The sequence below is a fragment of the Eschrichtius robustus genome, chromosome 18 (assembly GCF_028021215.1).
Source record: "Eschrichtius robustus isolate mEscRob2 chromosome 18, mEscRob2.pri, whole genome shotgun sequence".
In the NCBI taxonomy this organism is placed as follows: Eukaryota; Metazoa; Chordata; class Mammalia; order Artiodactyla; family Eschrichtiidae; genus Eschrichtius; species Eschrichtius robustus.
Window position 1 is genome coordinate 41,680,347 of NC_090841.1, and position 21,059 is coordinate 41,701,405.

A 21,059-nucleotide genomic window follows, 5' to 3' on the forward strand; every position below is an offset into this window, starting at 1 on the left:
TTGCTCTCCTTCTGTCACTTGACAGTTAGGTAAGGGTCACAGAAGCCTTTTAAACTTAAGGAGAATTTTTTGGCAAATAATTATGATGAATTTCAAAGGCCATAAACAATATGACTTTTTGGAGTACATGGGCTTTGTTAGAAATGGAGTAGAGATACTGGAAGAGGTTAACAAAATGGAAATTGTTGGAGATTTCCTAAGGAATCTTTAAAATAAATAACAACATATATAACTTCTGTAATAAAAGTGAGGCCTAGAGGCTGGATAAATACATGATTTACAGAAATTTTTGTCAGGACTTTTAATCTGTGATTTCAAGAAGAATGGAAAAGTCTAAGCAAATTTATATGCAAGCTTTTCAGAACAGAGAGTATCCAAATGTTATAATTTTAAATAAAATGGCACAAATGCCATAACTGTAATAAACATACTTTTCAACTTATTATCTGGTCTTGCATACATATCAATCAAGAAGCTCAAAAATTCCACAGATTACTCACTTTTAATTTGGAATATATTCACTTGTAAATGATAATTCCTTCAGGGTAGCAACTTGCATTATTTGTAACTTAATTTTCTCTAATCACCGTATTACCTTACAGGAGTGTTATGAGCTATGACTAATTAATAATTATAGCATTTTGAAATATCAGTGTGTTATATTCATGCTAAGTACCAATGATAACAATAATGTCAGATGTGCAGTACATCAATGAACTCTTACAAAAGATAAACAAATTAAATAAACATATATTTGTCTCATTGACAAAATCAATATTTGTCCAAAATTGAAATGTTTATATTCATATTTTACCAATCTAAAGACAGTATTAAGTTACTATTTATTCCAGTTTTATCCTAGAAATCATACACTAGGAAACATTTCAAAATTTGGGCTATGAGAAAACTAAACATGAAAATGTAATTTTTGCATTCAAAGCTTAAAATCCTTTGAGGAGAAAAAAAGTTACATACCTGGCTTCACAATCCACTCATGGAACCATGCATTTGCTTAATTCAGAGTAACTATATTACTGATGATAACAGAATCAAAATTGCTATGTTTTCAGTGTTCTGAGACCCCCTTAAAATTTCCTAAGATAATTACATATCTAGTATATAAGATTTGATTGTGAAATCATGTGATCTATTGATCATTAAATTATAGTTAACTACATGGATCATATTCATATTCTCTGAGAGAACATACACAGGAACTCATAACTAACAACATATTAGTATAGGAAAAAATATGTTCCTAAATATGTCAGGATGTAGAATATTTGTTATATTTGGCCACTATATTTTCTTCTTCTGAACACTCACCATGTTTTTGTTTGGGTATTCATAGGCCTAGCATAGAGTCCTTGCATTTCAGAAACAAACAGACCAGCAAATGGAGTTGAGGAGGTAGATGTTAGCTGAGAGTTAGAGTGGTTTGGTAGAAAGGTCTGTTAAACCAACCAACAAATTCCATTCCCCTACTCAAAAGGATCAGTACAACTGTGAGAGAATTGTAGTACTATCCTTTGAATAGCTAGGTTAGAAGTGTTTCTTCCCCACCTATGGAAAAATGAAGCTGTTATTCCTCATTACCTTTAATCATGAGGATATCAGCCTAAGGACAAAGGAAGAGAACAAAAATGAAGAAATCTTAAAGAAACAGAGATGAATCTCTTCTCAGACTAGGTCTCAAGCCTTCCTTACATCTACATTACTCAGATAAATGAGCCAGAATATCTCCTCTGTCGTTTGAGATGGATTTCATATTGGATGTATTGTATTAATTCCCCTAGTTTGCGAGTAAAATTTTATGATTATCTTTTGCTATATTAGCTGGACATCTGCTCTACAATGGTGTGAATTGATCAATGGTATGAATGGTACAATCACATTTGTTCTACAATAGTATGGATTCATGATTATACACCAAAGCCCTTAGAATATATACATATTTATACATATTATATCTAATATGCAGGCATGTGTGTGTCTGTGTGTGTGTGTGCACATACATATAAATTTAAAGTACCAAGTGTGTTTTGGTTGTGAAAAATTCATAACATTTTTCTTTAAAAAATTTTTTCCTTGCTGGTTGATTCTAAATAACCCACAAGTTCCTTTTGTTTGTCTGCCTGCTATTATAATTATATACAGCTCCTAAGAAAGTTTCTCTTATAGCTCTTTTGATATAGATGTCTCCAATCCAGAGAATCTTTTCTGCTCTTGATCTCCTTCATGACTTTTCTTCTTTTTCCTTTTCATGGTGTTTTTCTTTTCAATCAATTCTACTGCTTCTGCAATATTGTTGACTTAACAAGATTTCATGGGATAGTTTGAAAACTCACAGCCTTGTAAAACCTTTCTATTTCTCTTTGGGTCTCTGGAGTTCATCCCTACCACTGAAGTGTACACAATTTAGAAAGTAATAGTTTTTAGATAATCAGATAGATAGATATAGATAAAATGCATAAATAAATTGGGTAAAAAATTGAGAATACATATTATATGGCTATAGCAATACATCTATATTATCATTATAACATTTTACTGTATCCCAAATCAGAATTCCATCCTGGTACCCACTAGTGTTAAAACTCTATATAGAACACTCCTCTCCTTAAGAGTGGAATGAATAGTGGCTTGTTTCCAAAGGGTACATTTTGGAAAGAGAAAGAAAAGAAAAAGCATAACTTCATAGTGGAGAAACATGGCAAACACTCCCTCAGCCTGGTGATCATGATTAATATCAACAATGGTAAGTCATGTTGATTTATATACCCTTGATATGATGTAACGAGAACAGAACCTATCTCTCCAGTCCTCCAACCAAAAACTCATAACCTCTGTCCAATCAAAAGAAACACATCAGACAAATCCCAGTTGAGGGACATTCTACAAAACATTGATACCTGAGCAGTACTCCTCAAAACCGTCGAGGTCATTAAATACAAGGGAAGTCAGAGATTCTATGGTCAAAAGGAACCTAAAGAGACATGATGACTAATTGCAATGTGGCATTCTGGATGGGATTCTGGAATAGATAAAAGGCATTAGGTAAAAACTGAGGAAATCTGGGGGGAAAAGTATGGGTTTTAGTTAATAACAAATTATCAATACCAGTTCATTAATTGTGACAGTACACTAATGTAAGATGTAATTAATATGGGAAAATGAGTACGGAGTATATGGGAACTCTCTGTTCTGTAGTCACACTTTTCTGTGATTCAAAAAGTATTCTGAAATAAAAAGGTTATTTGAAAAAAAAATAAACTATATTTGGGATCCTCAAGCTGACCTACCTTACATGTTTTCTACTTTTCACCTACTAACATAAGGCTTAAATTAAAAACTGGTGAAGTGACAACCCTGGGCCATTATTCCCGTGTCCATACCATTGGGCTCTTTCATTTAGCTAGAGAAAAAGTCACAAAAATGAAAAGAGAAACAAGGGAAAATAAGTCCTGCTTCAGGCTTTGGATCAGGTTTTCAACTTCGTGGGCTTATCAAGAGCAGAAGAGTGGTGCCGGTGTAAGGGGCCCAGGTGTAAGAAATTCTGAGAACAGAAGTCAAAGCCAAGAGAAAACTCACTCAAGCCCATTTCTTTTTATGTTTTCTTAATTTTCTTCCCTACAGTTTCCCCTATCCACCAAAGAATCATCAGTGTCCTTCATCTGAATCATAACTTCTTTCCCTGTGGGTAGAGCAGAGAAATACTAAAAGACCAATACAACATTTATGTGTGCCACTAAAACAACAAATAAATAAATTTTAAATAGAATAGATATTAAAATGACAATTTTTAAAGATCCCATAGAGTGTGATCATGAATTTGGTATATGTCAGTTACATATGGCATAATCTTTAGCAATAGTTCTTATTTTTAACTTTAAGAGAAATTACAGTGCATGCCATATGAGACATGTTTGTTTTTGTTTGTAACTGAGTTGCCCTCCTATGTTGACATTTATGCAAGAAAGACCGTATTATACTATTTTGTATTTAGAAGGTACATCTTGTGACAATACAGCAAGTGTTTTGTTATATTACTTAATACAAACTAATATATCCCGTTAATGATTTTTGTCTCTCATGTTAATTGACATCCATCTTCATTTTACACTTTCATCTCATCTCATTATTGTTCATTGGCAAGTCTTGCAGTATGAATATATATGTGTATAGTTATTTAGCTGGATCCTCTGATTAGGGTCTCACAAGGCTGTAATGCTGGTGTTTGACAAGCTGATTCTCATAAGATGGTCTGACTGGGGAAGATCTCACTTCTGGGTTGTTCCATATTTCCATCAGATTGTTTGTAGAATTTATTTTCTTGAAGCTGTAAGGCTGAGAGTCTGGCTTCTTGATGGCTGTTGGTTGGAGGATGTCCTCAACTCTGAGAGGTTGCCTGCAGATTCTTCCCATGTGAGCTTTCCTAATATAGCTTCTTTCCTCATCAAACCAGCAAAGAAAGTCTCCAGAGCAGGTCAGCTAACAAGATGTATTCTTACATAGGTAACATAATCACAAGAGGGACAAGCTATTAACATTTCCCTACGCTGTTAGTTAGAAGCAAATCACCATTCCCTCCCACACATAGGAGGAAGGGGATTACACATAGGTATAAATATTAGGAGACTGGGAACACAGTGGGCCACCTTAAAGTCTATCTATCACAATGACATTGTTGATGCAACATAGTTCAGAATTATGACTTTGTAGCACTTTTCAAAATATGTCAGAAGAGATATATTCATTTTTTTGAGTTGTCTATCAAAATCTTTATTTGCAACTATAGTATTAATATAATAATATCAAAATTCAGAGCATGTTTTACATAATAGTGGTATTTATGCAAAGAGTTGACTTTAATCTAGTTATTTCTTTTCATATGCTTATTAATTCCCAAAGTATTTATTTGGAAGGTCACGCATGGAAATAATATAGTATCAGTAGTTTCTTTTGAGGAAGGCAAATGAGTAAATTTTCTTTTTCATTTTACTTTATTTATATATTTGAGCCATATTAATGATTACCTATCCAACAATTTAATTAAGAATTTAAAAATTCCATATATAGCATTACAAATAGTCACAAAATCTAAGCAATCTCACAGTGTTAAAGCTGAGAACCATTCTTATTCTTTTTGTAATTATTAGTGATGATATTTGTAATAGAAAGTTCTAGCTGAAGAGCTAGTAAAAGCAGGCATTAAGAAGATAACATCTATTAAGCACTCTGACAGTTAAAACTATTTTAAACTTTCACATTCTTTAGTGTTGGTCCACAAGAGAGCTGAAGAAAAGGAAAGTGCAAAACACGTACATAGAACCCAAGGGATGTTGGCAAGAGAAATTTACTGGCAGACCGCAATGACAAATGTAATGATCTCCATAGCAGCAACAAAAAAATTTGACATCATTTTAGGTATGTTAATGTCTATTTTTTAAGACAGCCATATTAGCATTTAATGATTTTGGTTGCTGGATACCAAAGTAGGATTTGAGCTCTGTGATGATCACAAAAGCCAATCTGTGCACTTCCGTTTTTCAATGTTGAAACTAACATTGTGGAATGGTAAAAGAAAGAAACAGGAAGAGCAGTGTTTATGAGCTTACAATTTTTAAGGCGAGTGCCTTTAAAAGTCTTCAGAATGAAGTCACTGAGCAATATTAAAACCATATTTTGAAAACTTTTTAAATGAACTGTTTGCAGTGATCTCATAAATGCTCTCTTCCTAGCTCAACCATTTCTGTTTTGTTTCTGCCCATGAGTTTGAATGTTGCCCTAGAGGCTAAGGGATATCAGTCATAAGTGCTGGTAACTACAGTCAGACTGCAGCCAGAGTAGATACAGATGTACAAATCCATCTCTCTCCATTTGAACAGTCTGCTAAATTCTGCATGCAGCTGTTGGCTCTAATGGTTTTTAACTCTTCCAAAATATATATTCTATAAATATTAAGTATATATTACTTTTCACCCTATCTACTGTCCTTTATTTCCCCTGTTCTCTCATTTTGATATAAAATTTAGATATAATGAATCTGATGATTACATCAAATCCCTGTAAGGTGAGTGTCTCCAACAAGATTATGGTCCCAAGACATCTTTGTCTGTTTTTTGATTTTACAAATAGTGTATAATGAAGCAGAGAGCATAGACCTAGAATAAAGTTCTCTCAAAACTGCAGCTTGAAAAAAGGTAAGAAACTGGACTGATGGAATGATATGGGTAATATTTGCCCCCCTCCTCTTCATTGCTTGGGTGGTTTAGTCACTTTCCATTGATGTCTCTTCACTCTTCTGTTCACTCTTAACTATTTCAGATGGTCGGACTTAGCTGTTGTAGATGATCATATCCAGCAAAGTCAGTTTTTAAAAGAAAATTAAAATTGAACAATTTTCCCACTCATATCCACCCACAAGTGTTAAGTGAATACATCAGCAATCATGCGTAAACTCCCCCTTGCTGTAAATGAACATATTCTAGAAATGTGTTGCCAAAGGCAGTTCAGTTCTACTTTTGAAGGAAGCCCATCCTACTTGTGAATGCAGACGTCTATTCTCGCTCATATCAGAATGCAGACCATTACCACTGGATAAGCTTAGAGGCACAGCCACACTCAGAAAATGAGAACAATGAGAGTTTTTCTACTATGAAACCAACTACACAATGCAGATTCATTCATGTTATATGGTTCTGGCATCTGCCATCTGTAACACACAAGCAAATTCCCCTAATTACTGACCTCTCTCTAGGAAGGCCCATGTTTTCTGTGTGTATTTTGCACTTTCCTTTTCATCAGCTCCCTTGCGGACCAAAAACAACAATTCTACCAGGTGAGCTTAACAGATGCAATTTTCTGACCCAGCCAGTAAAAGGTCTGTTGCTTTGTTTTTAGCTGGAAAGATTTCTTGTTGGATTGTAGAAGGTTTGTGCTTTTCAAATTGAGCCACCAGCTTGCAGTTCATGTGCCAGCTTACAATCCTTATCAAAATTAGAACATTTATTCACAGTATACCTATTGTACCTCAATCAAAGGCATGTAATGCATGCCAAAAATCTAATCCACAAAAACAGTGATGAGTGAGAAACATGATAGTGTCAAGTAAAGAGAAATCAGGGCAAGCAGTTCTCACTCCTAGTGAGCACACAGGAGCCAGGATCTACAGACACATCCAAGGTCAAGGCCATCTGGCATGATGAAGAAAGCAAAGGATGTGAACTCAAAAGATACTAAAACTTTTCTATACAGTATGGTCATTTCTGAAAATTTTCTGTGAAAATTCTAGTCTCTGCACCTGTATTTACATCTCTTTTTTAAAGGTCCTAATATCTGAGGCCACTGTTTTTGTCATCTAGACTGTTTTTCACTATCTACTTCCACAAATTACCCTAACTCTTTGACTTCCAGCTGTCCTTTTACTGGCACCTGCTTCCTGTACTTCAGAATTGATTAATTTCCTTCATTTCTACATTACCATTGTGCTTATGATCTTTACCTTGCAAAGCTAAACTTTACTCAGTCATTCCACAAATATTTACAAAGTCTCCATCATGTCCCAGTTGTCCTTGACTTACATTTGCTTTTTTCTTTCTACTGAGATATAAGAACCCCAAGGATAAGTGTTTGGTGACATAAATTTGTTTTTATATCCCCTATATCCTTCAGCATAGTATAGAATACAAAGTGAGAATTTAGTAAGAACTTTTTAAGAAAAAGGTAAGATGGAATTATAAGCAGATAAAAGTGAGATAAGTATTACAATTTAAACCAAATAAGCAGTAAGTACATTTATTATGTATATTGGAAATCTATATGTAACAGCAGCTATACATTTCTTGGTGGAATTGCAAGGTAGGTTCCGAACTAACACCATAGCATTTGGTATGCTAAGGAAGGAGGCAGAATTAGAGTCAAAGTAGAACTGTCAGAATCATAACTGATTGGACAGAAACTATAAATTAGGAGAAGCTTTTATAGAATGACTTCTACATTTAGGGATGGATGGCAGAACAAATGCTAGTATCATGAATCAAGATTTTATTTTTGTCATGCCCTATCTTTCAGATGCACAGATGAAACCTTCTTTCAGCATCACTGGCTGAGTTTTATTCCCTGTCAACTTCACTATCCAAGATGGATGAACTTTTCATTCAGCATTTATTTAACAACTATTTATTGGATGAGTGATAAGAGAAGAAACCAAACAGGCGCAAAGATGCATAAGACCTATCTGGAAATTTAGTCAGACAGATAGTATTTAAACTAGGGATATTGACACACTGTACATATTCACAAAGTGCTATGGAAACACTTTTAAGGTTTCACAAAAGGAGGAGTGATATTTGAAATGACCTTGAAGAACAAGTAGCATTGAATTGAGCAGTGGGCATTCTAGCTAAAGGAAACTGTCTCTGCAAGCTTATAGAGTCCAGAAAGAGCATGTTACATTTAGGCTAATTCCCAGGTTCCAGCCTTCCTTAGCTCTTCCTCCTTCTGTAAGCAAATGAACAATGCTCAGCTAACTCTTAAGATGTAGTATGCTTTGTACCAGAAGTAGATCTAAGAAATTCTGAGTTTAAAAAAAATCAACTCAAGGTATCAAACCTCCAAAGATCAAAAAGATAAGTCATAATGTGAGCTTGAGTTTTGACTTCATTTCTCCATTTTACAGTGTGTGTAAATAATATTACAATAATGATATAGAACTTTCACTTTTTCAAAGTCCTTTGAGAAACTCTACTATCAAACCAGTTCAGAAAAGTATGACAAAAATTATTTAGAGTTTTAAAAAATATAGTTCACTTCTCCCCATGCAGTATTTAAATATATTTTTAAAATATTTGAATAGCTGTGTATCATCACAGGGACATTCTAATGGCAAAATAGCTGTTTTATATGACAGTTTCCCTCAAAACTATGAATTTACATGGACAATGAAGAAATTGATATACACACGAAGCAAGATCTCTATCTTACTGTTATATTGCATTATACTTTTAAGGATTTTGTTTAACATAAAAAATATTTCCAAAGACTAACTTTTAGCTTCTTGCTAGATTTCTATTTAACATTCTTCCCATGTGAAATGAAGGTAGGGAAGAGACTATATTAAATTTGAACTATAGTACCTTGAATTTTTCAAATTGTGAGAAGACTCTTAAGATAAAAGAGATGGTTAATCACATTGGTTTTCCTGTTTCCACAGAGTGCAGAACTCCTTCTGGGAAAATTGAAAATTCAACAATCAAAGACATTATTCTCTTTCTTCTCGAAAACTCTCCAAAGGGTAGAATGTATAGGAAACTTAAGAAAGTTTTATGATTTCTTTTCTTTTACTTTTTTTCCATGACAACTCTCTACTGTCCTCGCAATAGGACCCTCAAAATAAGCATGATCAAGCAAATCTCTACGGAGGCAGAAAGAAAGCAGAATACCAGTTTTCTACTTCACATCCCCCACCAGAGTCTTCGCTTGTTATCCACCTTTGTTTTAATGCCTTACCAGCTGAGCAGGTGGGGGAAAGGTTGTAACTGAGGGTCATTGAACCCACTTACCACAATGTAAAGATGTCTCTCTAACCTGCTACTGCAAGAATCAGTTATCTAGTAACAATCCTGACTCAGGCACCGCTTGTGCAACTAGAATGAATACTGTTGTCAGATGCAATTGAAAGAAGTTGTTTTCTACGCAGACTCCCTGTGTTCACATGGTTGGTTGTGTCCACTTGTGTTCATCTGTTTCCATTTTAACAATACTTTTGAACACGGTCCTTTCATAAATGAGTTAAGTGAGAGCCACCAAAACGGTTACTGGAAAATTAAGCTATGTATTCTATGTTGATGATTTCAATATGCACAGCAATTGTGATTTTTATTTAACAACTATTTCCAAGTCAATGGGGTGCTAAATATTTTGAGGTTAGAGGGAATATTTCAGTACTGTCACTGACTGTTTGGGGTCATCCTGTTCTCTTTCTTCTCCAGTTATCTTCCTATGAAGTATATAGAAGGACCTTCAAAATCTGGCTGCCTGCAGGCCTTTGACACCTTCCACATACACTTAAATCCAAAACATACCTGCTAACAACCAAGACTTCTTCTTCCCAACGAAGACAACTAAAGATGGCCACATTTTCTGTGATTTTTTTTTTTTCCTTTGATTGATTGGGAAATGTCCCTCTCTCGCTCTTTGGGTTTTCATGTTTCACTGTGCTGCGCTATGCGCTGAAGCTACAGTCTCATGGTCTCTTTTATTGCATCATCCTTCTAAGCTTGCTCAGCAAACGGGTTACACTCTGTGGTCTGATGTCCTAATTATTCTCTCTATCTCTGCTGATGGCAGAGTCTCAATGATCTGTCTGCTTTCTGCCCTGAGCACATCATACATAGATACTGGTCCTGCTGTCATCATTGTGAGTGCAAATTAGAATAATGGCTGTAATTTTTTTAGAGTTTCCTACATGCCAGATACTGTGATAAGTACTTGACACACATTATCTAATGTAATCCTCAAAAATAAGAATGTGAAGGAGGTACAAATATTAGCCTCTTTTGGAGGTGAGAAAACAGGATCAGAGAAAATGGGTTTTTTTAACAAATTTATTTATTTTATATATTTATTTTTGGCTGCATTGGGTCTTTGTTGCTGCACATGGGCTTTCTCTAGTTGCGGCGAGGGGGGGCTACTCTTCGTTGCGATGCATGGGCTTCTCATTGTGGTGGCTTCTCTTGTTGTGGAGCATGGGCTCTAGGCACGCAGGCTTCAGTAGTTGCAGCACGTGGGCTCAGTAGTTGTGTCTCGAGGGCTCTAGAGCACAGGCTCAGTAATTGTGGCGCATGGGCTTAGTTGCTCTGCATCATGTGGGATCTTCCCGGGCCAGGGCTCGAACCCATGTCCCCCCGCATTGGCAGGCAGATTCTTAATCACTGCATCGCCAGGGAAGTCCTGAAAATGTTTATATTAAATACAGTTACAGATCTAATAAATAACTCAAGCCTGTCTGATGCCAGAGTCTACACTCTTGTCCGTTAATCTCAACAGTGTGAGAAATAGTTCCCAGGCAAAGTGAGAGTAGGAAAATATATCCCTTTCTCTGAACATGTTCTGATCTCTTTCAAAACTTCCCATCTTGGGCTTCCCTGGTGGTGCAGTGGTTGGGAGTCCACCTGTCAATGCAGGGGACACGGGTTCGAGCCCTGGTCTGGGAGGATCCCACATGCCGCGGAGCAACTGGGCCCGTGAGCCACAATTACTGAGCCTTCGCGTCTGGAGCCTGTGCTCTGCAACAAGAGAGGCCGGGATGGTGAGAGGTCCGCGCACCGCGATGAAGAGTGGCCCCCGTTCGCCGCAACTAGAGAAAGCCCTGCCTCAGAAACGAAGACCCAACACAGCCAGAGATGGATAAATAAATAAATTAATTAAAAAAAAAAAAGTACCGATGACTGAGCCGCACCCCGCAGCAATTAAATCTGAATGTCTACAGATAGGACCCAGTCCAGACACTATACTTTAAAAAAAAAAAAAAAAAAAAAATTCCCATCCTATTTCATATCTACAGTAATAATATGTGCTTAATAAGCAACAATGTGGCTCTTGGACTAATTATTAATATTGACAGGGAAGTCAAAATTATAAAATATTTTACTTCTTCCTTCTCATCCATGGACTCATACTGCATTTGTAGTTAATATTTTCAAACAAACAAAAAAGCCTAATTGTGTTCTTTATGATTGAAATTGTAGAAGGCCCATAACCAACCCCCTCCAGAGTTTGGACTGTTTCAAAGAGAAACAAACGAGTTACACAGATGGAGCTTAAAGTACCACCTCTATTACTGACAGTGTTACTGTAGGATTTGGCTGGGTTAATCAGAATTAGGCTGAGTCTTCCATTCTGTCTGGGGCAGTAGTCCCTGTGAAGCCTCAAAGCAGTGGTTCTGCACTGAGAGTGATCTCCCTCTCAGATGACATTTGGCAATACCTGGAGAAAGTTTTTGGTTGTCACAAGTGGGGGAGTGCTATTGGCATCTAGTAGGTAAAATAAGCGAGGGATGCTGCTAAACATCCTACAATGCACAAGACAATGGAAGCAACAAAGAATTATCTGTTTAAAATGTCAGTGGTGCTCGGATTGACAAACTCTTGAGTGAAGTTTATTAATGGGACTGGCGTAGAGTAGAATGCATTTTCTCTGGAAGAAGGCAGATCCGTAAGGGAAGGATGATACTGCCTACATTAACCCAGTTCCTGCTTCAAAATGTATCAATCAGACAATTCACACATCTTGCCCTGGTAAGAAAAAAGGGAAGATGCTAAGAGGGCCAAGCTGTGTCACAGTAATTACTGTCTCTCAAAGAAGAAACACTAACTCTAACGCCTATTAAAATAATGTGATTTGTTCACATCTTCTAAATCGATTCTAATGTCATAGAACCAAGATAATACGAAGGCAGTTTCACTTTGTATCATACATTTGTTTAATTCATGCTCAGAAGAATAATGAACATTTTATTTGTATTTAAGTCTATCACACAGGAAAGGAGTGACAAATTGCAATGTGTATTTTTACCTATGCAATCTTTTTAAGCTCTACAGAAGTACATACATAACACTATTCTTAGGTGGAAGAAAAAGAGCAAAACTAACATAGTTTGCAGAACGCATATTTCTTTTATTGATTAAACAATTCAAATTGAATTTGACTAGTTATTACAATGTCCCAGAAGCACTTAATTAACCCTACTGTTAAATTTAAATAAGGGGAGAGAGGCAGAAAAGGAGGGCAGATAGGCAGAGTCATTTAAATTACCACAAAAATTGTGTTTCAGATTGCTGGAGCAAAATTATAGATCTCAACAGAGGTCTCTAAATTTACTTAATTCTTCCATTTTCTGACTCTTATGGCTACTTTTATACTCTGAAACATGTCAGCTTTTCCTTTTCTTATCTTCCTTCTTTGAGTCTGAAGAGAGGGCAATGCCCTGACAGTTTTAGTCTATGGTCAGATGCCAGGCATGTTTCCATTCTCCATTGTTTTGATTCTATATAAATAATCTAGCAGATTAGCTAGAATTAGTAAGCATTAAAGTAGGAACCTGTCCTTGAACCCACAGTGTCGCATCAGAAGCATATGCTGTTCTTGAAAGAAATAAGAATAATAGCATATTCATCATTTTAAAGCTATAACAAAGAGAAAAGACCAGATCCCAAAGCAGAGGCATGTTCTAAAAAAAAAACAATAAGTTTTAACATTTATTAAACAGTTACCATGAGCCAGACACCATGTAGATCATATTTTGTGCATTATGTCATTTTATCCTCACACCATATCTCTGAATAGTGTTCTGAATTGTCTCCATTTTACAGATAAAGAAACTTGTCCAATGTTAAACAGAGTGCCCTGAGATCCAGACTCAAGTTCGTTGGCTGCATATCCTATCATTTTAATCACTTGGTGAAAATAACTTCATTAAAGCATAATCATAACAGCAAATATTTCTGGAGCTCATTGGTCCCTAAATGTAAGAAAACCACTAATATCGTGGAAGGGTTTAAATACTTCAAAAATCTTCCTTGGGGTGTCATAAGCCTTAACTACACCTAAATAGTTTCCTTCAAATGATTTCTAACTAAATATAAATTATTTTCCCTGAGTGAGAAGAAAGAGTCTTAGATAACTCCCAGATGATCTGTTTGGGCAACAGAAGAAAAAAACACAAAGGAGTCACTGATTAAGAAATAATGTAGAAAAGGAGAAATTGATTTTTAGAGAAAGATGAGTTCAGTTTAGAAATATTGACTCTGAAGTACATTGTGCATAAATATTGTTTTTGAGGGTTTGAGAACACTCTTCCTTCCTCTGAAAATAGAACCTGTTTTTCAAAGTGAACCTCATCTTACATAGTCTTAGAAGGGTCACCACTTCCTCACCCCTTGCAGAAGGATGGACACATGAATGAGCTCTCACCAAGCAGAGTGCAATATCTCTCTGCTGACAGCAATTTGTTTGAGGATAATATGTAATGCAACAGGGCCAGGTGAAGTTCTCCCAGTAATTGGTAATTTTTGTTGGTACTGAGAAGAGTGAATGGTATAACTAAGTACTAAGTAGACCTCCAGCTGCCCAAATTGTCTTTGCTGTCATGTTATAGAGCCTTCCGGTTATTTCACTTTCACAGAGCAAAGAAGAGGAAGGAAGACTGACTCATCACTTGAACACCGGTACTAAGAAATGCACAAAAGTAGATTTTCAATTATGAAAGCCAAAAACTTCCCTTTAAAAAAAAAAAAAAAAAAGTTAATTTAAATTGTATACTTGTAACTTGCAATCAAAAGTGCTAACACATAAAGCTGGAATGGCACAGAAGTGACAATATTACCACTCTCTCACTCTTCTCCACCCAGTTGAAGGTGAAGTTGTATTCATTTTGTCCATATACTGCGGTACAAATTCCAGACTGTTGAACTGCTGCCACCTCACACTGAAACATTAGCTCTCCTGCTTCCAACTGAGTTATCGTGGTTTCTTTGAGGTCATGCCATATCACTTTGTATCTCTCCATCTTCCTTGAAGACTTCAACACCTGGCTCACTTGCTTCTTCCCTTAATGCTTAATCATTTATAGTTCCTTTAATAACAATGTCAACAATTTATTGAACTCCTGGATCTAGTCACCATTATCACTCAAATCTGTCCTTTATAACCAACTGATTTTTAACTTTACGTCACTCCAGTGTCCTGGCAGGATTTTCACATTTGTCTTGGTCATCCCATAGCACAGTTCAAACCTCAAAAACCTAAACAGGACTTACCCTTTATTATGACCTCTGAAAATGATATGTAATGTAATTTGTTTCTTTCAACTCTTACTATGAACTCCTTCTCATCAACTGTCTTCAAATTTTACTTGACTTCATTTTTCAACTTCAAATTTCTATTAAAATATTTCAATATTACTAATATTACTCTTACCATAGCATGTATTCCTTTTTAGTTTTACCATTTCATTCACTTACTCATTCCTTTATTCTTTTTCCAGTCTTACTGGAAAATGGCCCAATATCCAACTCGAAACAGCTTTCTCCCTCTCCTGCAACATCCATCTCTCATTAATCATACTGATTTTACTTTTACTTCCTAATATTTATTTCATTGTCTCCATATGCATTATTCCTACCCTGGTCTGCTATGTCATCTCGTTTGGACTCCTAGTCGCTCTGTATTTATTCTTGCCTCATTATATTCTGTGCCTCACACTTAGGTTGTTTTTTAAATGAAATATCATGTCGTTTCCTGTTTAAGACTTTTATTACTTTTTTCTCATTGCTTCTAGAAAAAAATGGAAATCCTTACTGTAGCCACCAGGCCTCCTTGGTATGACCCCTACCTTTATACCTCTTTCCTCTAATCTTATATCACATATTCATTTGCTCTTTAAGATTCAAACATACTGTCATTCTTTTCATTCCTTCTTACTACTGCTTCTTTGTGTAGTCTTATTCTTCCATTTGGAATGCCCTCCCCTCTGCCCACCTTCACCTAGTTAACTCCAATTCAACATTTCTATTTTTCTCCCACTTAAATACTCAGGACAACCTTACTTGGTGCCCAAGCTTTTAGGTCAGGTTTCTGTCTTACATAAACCCCTATAACTGTATTCTTTCCTTTTCCTTGCTTATCTCAGTTTTTACTATTGCAAACACTGTTGATGGTTGTTTAATATTTATCTGCCCCACTCAGTAGAAGCTCCTAAACATGTGATTGCTACATAAATAGTTAGATGAATGAAAAAATTATTTCTAAAATATTATGTCCCAGACACTGTACTATATACTGGATATGCAAAAAAACTACATGGAAACTGTGGGCACATAAACACATCAGTGTGATTGTTCAGGTCCAACCCAGTTAAGCCCAGGTTAATATGTATCCAAAAGAGGATCTCAACACAATCTGAGGACAAACTTAATGGGGAAAAGACTGGAAGTGGAGATATCACTTAGGAAGTGGAGATGTATTGCTACAACTATCCCCACAACTTATACATTTTCATTCTTGTCTCCCTGGGATGAATTGTTTTGATGGAAAATGATAAAAAACACTTCAGTGCTGCTCCACAATCAGTCATTATTTAATTCATTTAGCAGATTTTCATTGACTGCCTACTATGTGCTGACAGTGTGCTAAACTGGAAATGTAGAAATGAATGAATTGTCTTTGTCTTCAAATATTTCTCAGTTCAGTTTGGCAGAGAGGCTTTTATGGTGCAATATGGTAAAAATATTCAAAGGACAGTGCCAGATAATATGGAAGTACCATAGAGGATCATTTAAGCAACCTGATGGATTTGGGAAGGTTTTCCTCATTTTGTGAAACCCGAGTCTAAAGATATGCATAAGAGTAAACAAGTTAGATAAATGTATTTCAAGCAGAAGAATGATCAAAAGATGAGTTTGGGGAAATGTAACTCACATCGTTTCACTTCATGGTGTACAGTATCTTAAGGAATATTTAGAGGTGAGTCTGTAGCTGTGAGCAAGGGAAAATCATGAAGAGTCTTATGAGCCATGAAAGAAGTTTGGATTTTACCAGGGAAGCATTAGGAAGAATTTTAATTGGAAAAATAACATGAGATTCATTTTTAGGGAAAAAAAATTGACCAATGTGAGAAAAATATATTGGAAGACTGAGAGACTCAAGATGAGGGGGTTAGTCTTGCTAATCATGCAGAATTCCACTCAGGATGTTTCCCAGACTGAGGGTTCCTTACATTTGCTCCCATGGCACCCTGTGCTCACCTCCATCATGGAACGTACTGCAAAGTAACAAGCTCATTTTTTTGCAAGTAGGTGGTATCTAGCACATTACTGGGTATATGATAGACTCGATGTATACTTCTAGATCAGTGAGAGAATGAGATAAAAAGTCAATCAGTCTGAGAGAGAACTGTGAGATTCCTAACAGTGATTAATATGATTTACATATTTACCTTTCATATGTTGCTAAATCACACTGAAATTGTTTTTTTTCTATAGAAATACTTAATATTTCTCTGGAAAACCTTTATATCATCCCACTGGAACAAAGCCAGCTATCTGAAGAAGATAAAATGGTAAGAAATATTGTTGTGAGTCTTCTTTCTTCCAAATTAACTTTGTGTATATCAGATATCAGAGCAACTATTTGTTCCAGTGAGGTGAGCATATATTAAGTGAATGCAGCTTTTGGTAAAAAAAAAGATTAAAGTATTAAGTTAAATTATTCATAGAAGTCAAAGGAGTTTTCAATGGTTGTGTTGGAGAAAAAGTAATGAATATATCTTTATTTATGTAATGTTATTTTCAAAGGTATAAAACAAAATGTAGAGATATTGTTTGTTTTTAAAAATCCTTATTTTTGTTATTCTAGCTGAATAAAAATCTTCCTACTAATTTATTCAATCTATCATAGTTAATTTAAATAGCACATGAAATTCTAGGCAGATGTTATGTCATAAATATCCAGAGTATAAATATTAAAATTATGCTTACAAGCATAGAAAGATCTATTTTTATTTTAAGTAATTAGCACATTTTTGGAATGTTTTCACAAATACTTCTCAACTATGAGAGAGCAGCAGCATGGATTATCCAAAACTATGAATAATCCAGAAGGCATTTGTCTACAATTTGGGGATGTACTTTTTTGGTAACAGAACCACATTATAAATTTGTGTTACTTAAGCAAAAACTCAAATTAGTTTATATTTCCTGTGTTCATGGGAAATGGTTTACCAGCTGAGCTGCAAGGTTAGTTGATGAGAAATATGTTGGGCTTTGGGAGAAAGAAAAAGCAGATCCACGGGTAATAGATATGTCACAATAATTTTATTACCTCATTTTATTAGATGCATTCCTGTTTCCTTGATTTTGACCAGATTTTCTTTTCATACACATTTAGATAATTCCTTCTATTCTATATTATTTTTATTTGAACTAAGCATATTTAAAGTGATCAATGGTAGCAATTAGTGGATGTACAATATATTTTCAGCACTAAATAAAAATTTTGCATTTCCTGTGGTGAAGCTGAATGTGTGCCTGTAAGCAACAATGTTGAAAGATAAATAAATAGCAAATTATGCTCAACACATACTGTCAATAATAATTATCACTGAGTGAAGATAAATTCATTAATTCCTTTTGCTTAATTTTTTAAAATTATTAAATGTGTGTTAACTCATATAAAAGATTGCATTGAGATCTGGGTATATAGTAATTGCTAAAATAGAATATCTATCTCTGTGGAGCTTACCTTCTACAGGTAAGCTTCTTTGTCTAATTGAAATAAAGTACAAAATAAAATAACTTTGTGGAAAGAATTTTGGGTGTTATTAATATTTCATAGCTTGGTTATTTACATACTGATATCATTTTTATTTCATTTTAGAACAAAATATATATCCACTTATTGGGACAGAAGAAGATGGAGTAGTGGATGAGGATGGAGGGGGAGGCACAGATGTAGACAAAGACTATTTCAGGGGGGAAGCTGAGAATTTCATATTAGGGTGCAGAGAAGGGAGTATGGCTGTGACATTCCTAATTAGCTCTGTAAGTAGTTGTTTCCAGTGCTTATGCATAATTAGGGGACAGGGATGGTTTTCACGATACCTATTCAGAGTGTGGCACTAGAGAAACTGTGAAGAGAATGATAGAACACTGACAGGAAGCAGTAGTATTAGCTGTACAAATGTTGGGGATTCCAGTTAATTAAATGAGTAATGTAAGGGAAAGAGCCCTCCAAAGGAAATAGAACTGGCCAAGTTTGGCAGGTAAATAGGGTCTTAGGTACTTGAGCTAAGATTCTAATCCTTGAATGAAACTATCACTAGAAACAGGGAGAAGAGGGAGAACAAAAAAGGGGCAACTCTGAATTTTGTTTTACTCTGTAGAGTGATTCAATTTACCTCTGGAAGAACAAATTTCAAGTGTGGTTGACACTGAGATGAAGTGGGCCCCACTGGTCTGGAGTGAGCTGGAGATAGGGTGAGAGTTTACTAGCAGTGCTAGATTACTAATAAGCATATCAGCATTTCCTTAAGACATTAGCCAGCAGGAACCTCAAAATTTTGGTGTAGGGAATTTTTAATATGTCACTCTTCAAGAAAACATGAAAGTAGTCATTATGGGAAAGTCAGAAAATTTTTGGATTATTAACAATTAGAATTTTCAAATTATACATGAAGAAGAGACTCATTGTCTTACAAGATTTGTATGCTTCTAAGGATGTTATACTAGATCTGGCTGTGTCTGAGTGTGTTTTGGGGACACACTCAGAAGGACAGAGTACCTATTGTACGAAATACACTTCTGCGGTTATCTGACCTGAACCTATAAATGCGGTAAGCAGTAGAATACTGGTAGATTAATTATTTCTGTTTCTTCCAAGTTACATCTGTTATCTAGGCAATTCAAACACGAAAAAGTGACAAGGACAGTTACCAGTGTATTATAGGTGATGAATAATCAATAATAAGCTTCATTTCCCCCCCATTCTCTTCTTTTCAACCTCCTTCCTTTTTACCTTTTTTTCCTCCTTCATTCCTTATCATCTGTAACACTGTGGTCAAATTTTTAAGCCTTCCATCTCGCACTCAAAATTCAGTTCAGAAAATAGAAACCCTTCTACTTATTTCAATCAGAAATGAATTTAATGCAGAGAATTAAGAGTTAATCAAAACCTGGGAAAGCATGGACGTGCCGCAGCCAGGAGGCCATCATTCTATTAATGATTTGAAGTACCACCATCTAGCTCCAATCCAGAATGCAAGAAAATGCTGTTGAAACTGCAACCACCAAGACTGCCTAACAGTGTTTTCAATGACCAAGAAGCTGGATACTAAAGTATGGTGAGTCTGGTCACCATACTTTTTCAACTCTCATGATCTTGCTTGCAAGAGAAAACAGCTGCAGGAGATAGATTCTGCCTCACTTCCACCTTCCAAGCATTGTTTGTGTGCAACTATTAGGATACCTTACTTGCATCCAGACACTACCTGTAAGAGAGTGTGGGAAAGGTTGTTTTCAGCTTTCAATCATCATGAAATTGAATGAAGCTGGACAGGAGTTTGGGGGAGCCAAATCAAATGTCTATGACAAGCTGGTATAGTGATGCATGTTGACCTCCCAGCTGTTTCCTATACTTGTTCTTTTATATCATTCATGGTTTTTATTAAATTTATGTCTTATATTCTGTTTACCTCTCCCCAACCTTGCTAAATCTCATATGTGTCCTTTTCTGTAAGTACGGTAGCTAATTCTGTGTTTCTATAACATTGCTATTACCTGGCATATTTGCTGTATCATTAACTTAACTTACGGAATACTCTCCTACAAGTTAGGGAAGAAATACACTATAAGGTTAAATCAAAACTTATGTGCCTAAACAATTACTTATTTACTATGGGCCTAGAGATAACTGTCATATTACTTCATCAGAATATTTATTTTCAGCAAGTGTTATTTCTATAATATAATACATATGCTAATCAAAATGTAAAATTATTGAATGACTAATATTATCAAAAGTGGATTATAAAGAAAAGTGTCTTCCAAGGGGGTAAAGGGGGGGATGGGATGAATTGGGAGATTGGGATTGACATATATACACTAATATGTATAAAATAGATAACTAATGAGAACTGCTGTATAGCACAGGGAACTCCAATTCTCTGTACAGTAGAAACTAACACAGCATTGTAAAACAACTATACCCCAATAAAAATAAATACACTAACTGAAACGTAAAGAAAGAAAGAAAGAAAGAAAGAAAGAAAGAAAGAAAGAAAAAGAATCTTGAATTTTTACTTTCTCCTAAGTTGACTTTTTAAATTAAGAGATAAGACTTTTATTACTCAGACAAATTTTTTTTCTCATATATTTAGCATCATGGATTTAAAGTTTGTTAGACAAGCTAGTAAAAATGATAACAAAAATCAGCAGATACCATTTGCATTGTAAAACCAGCATAACTCATTTTTCTATTCTTTTTTACCAGAATTTTATTTCCTT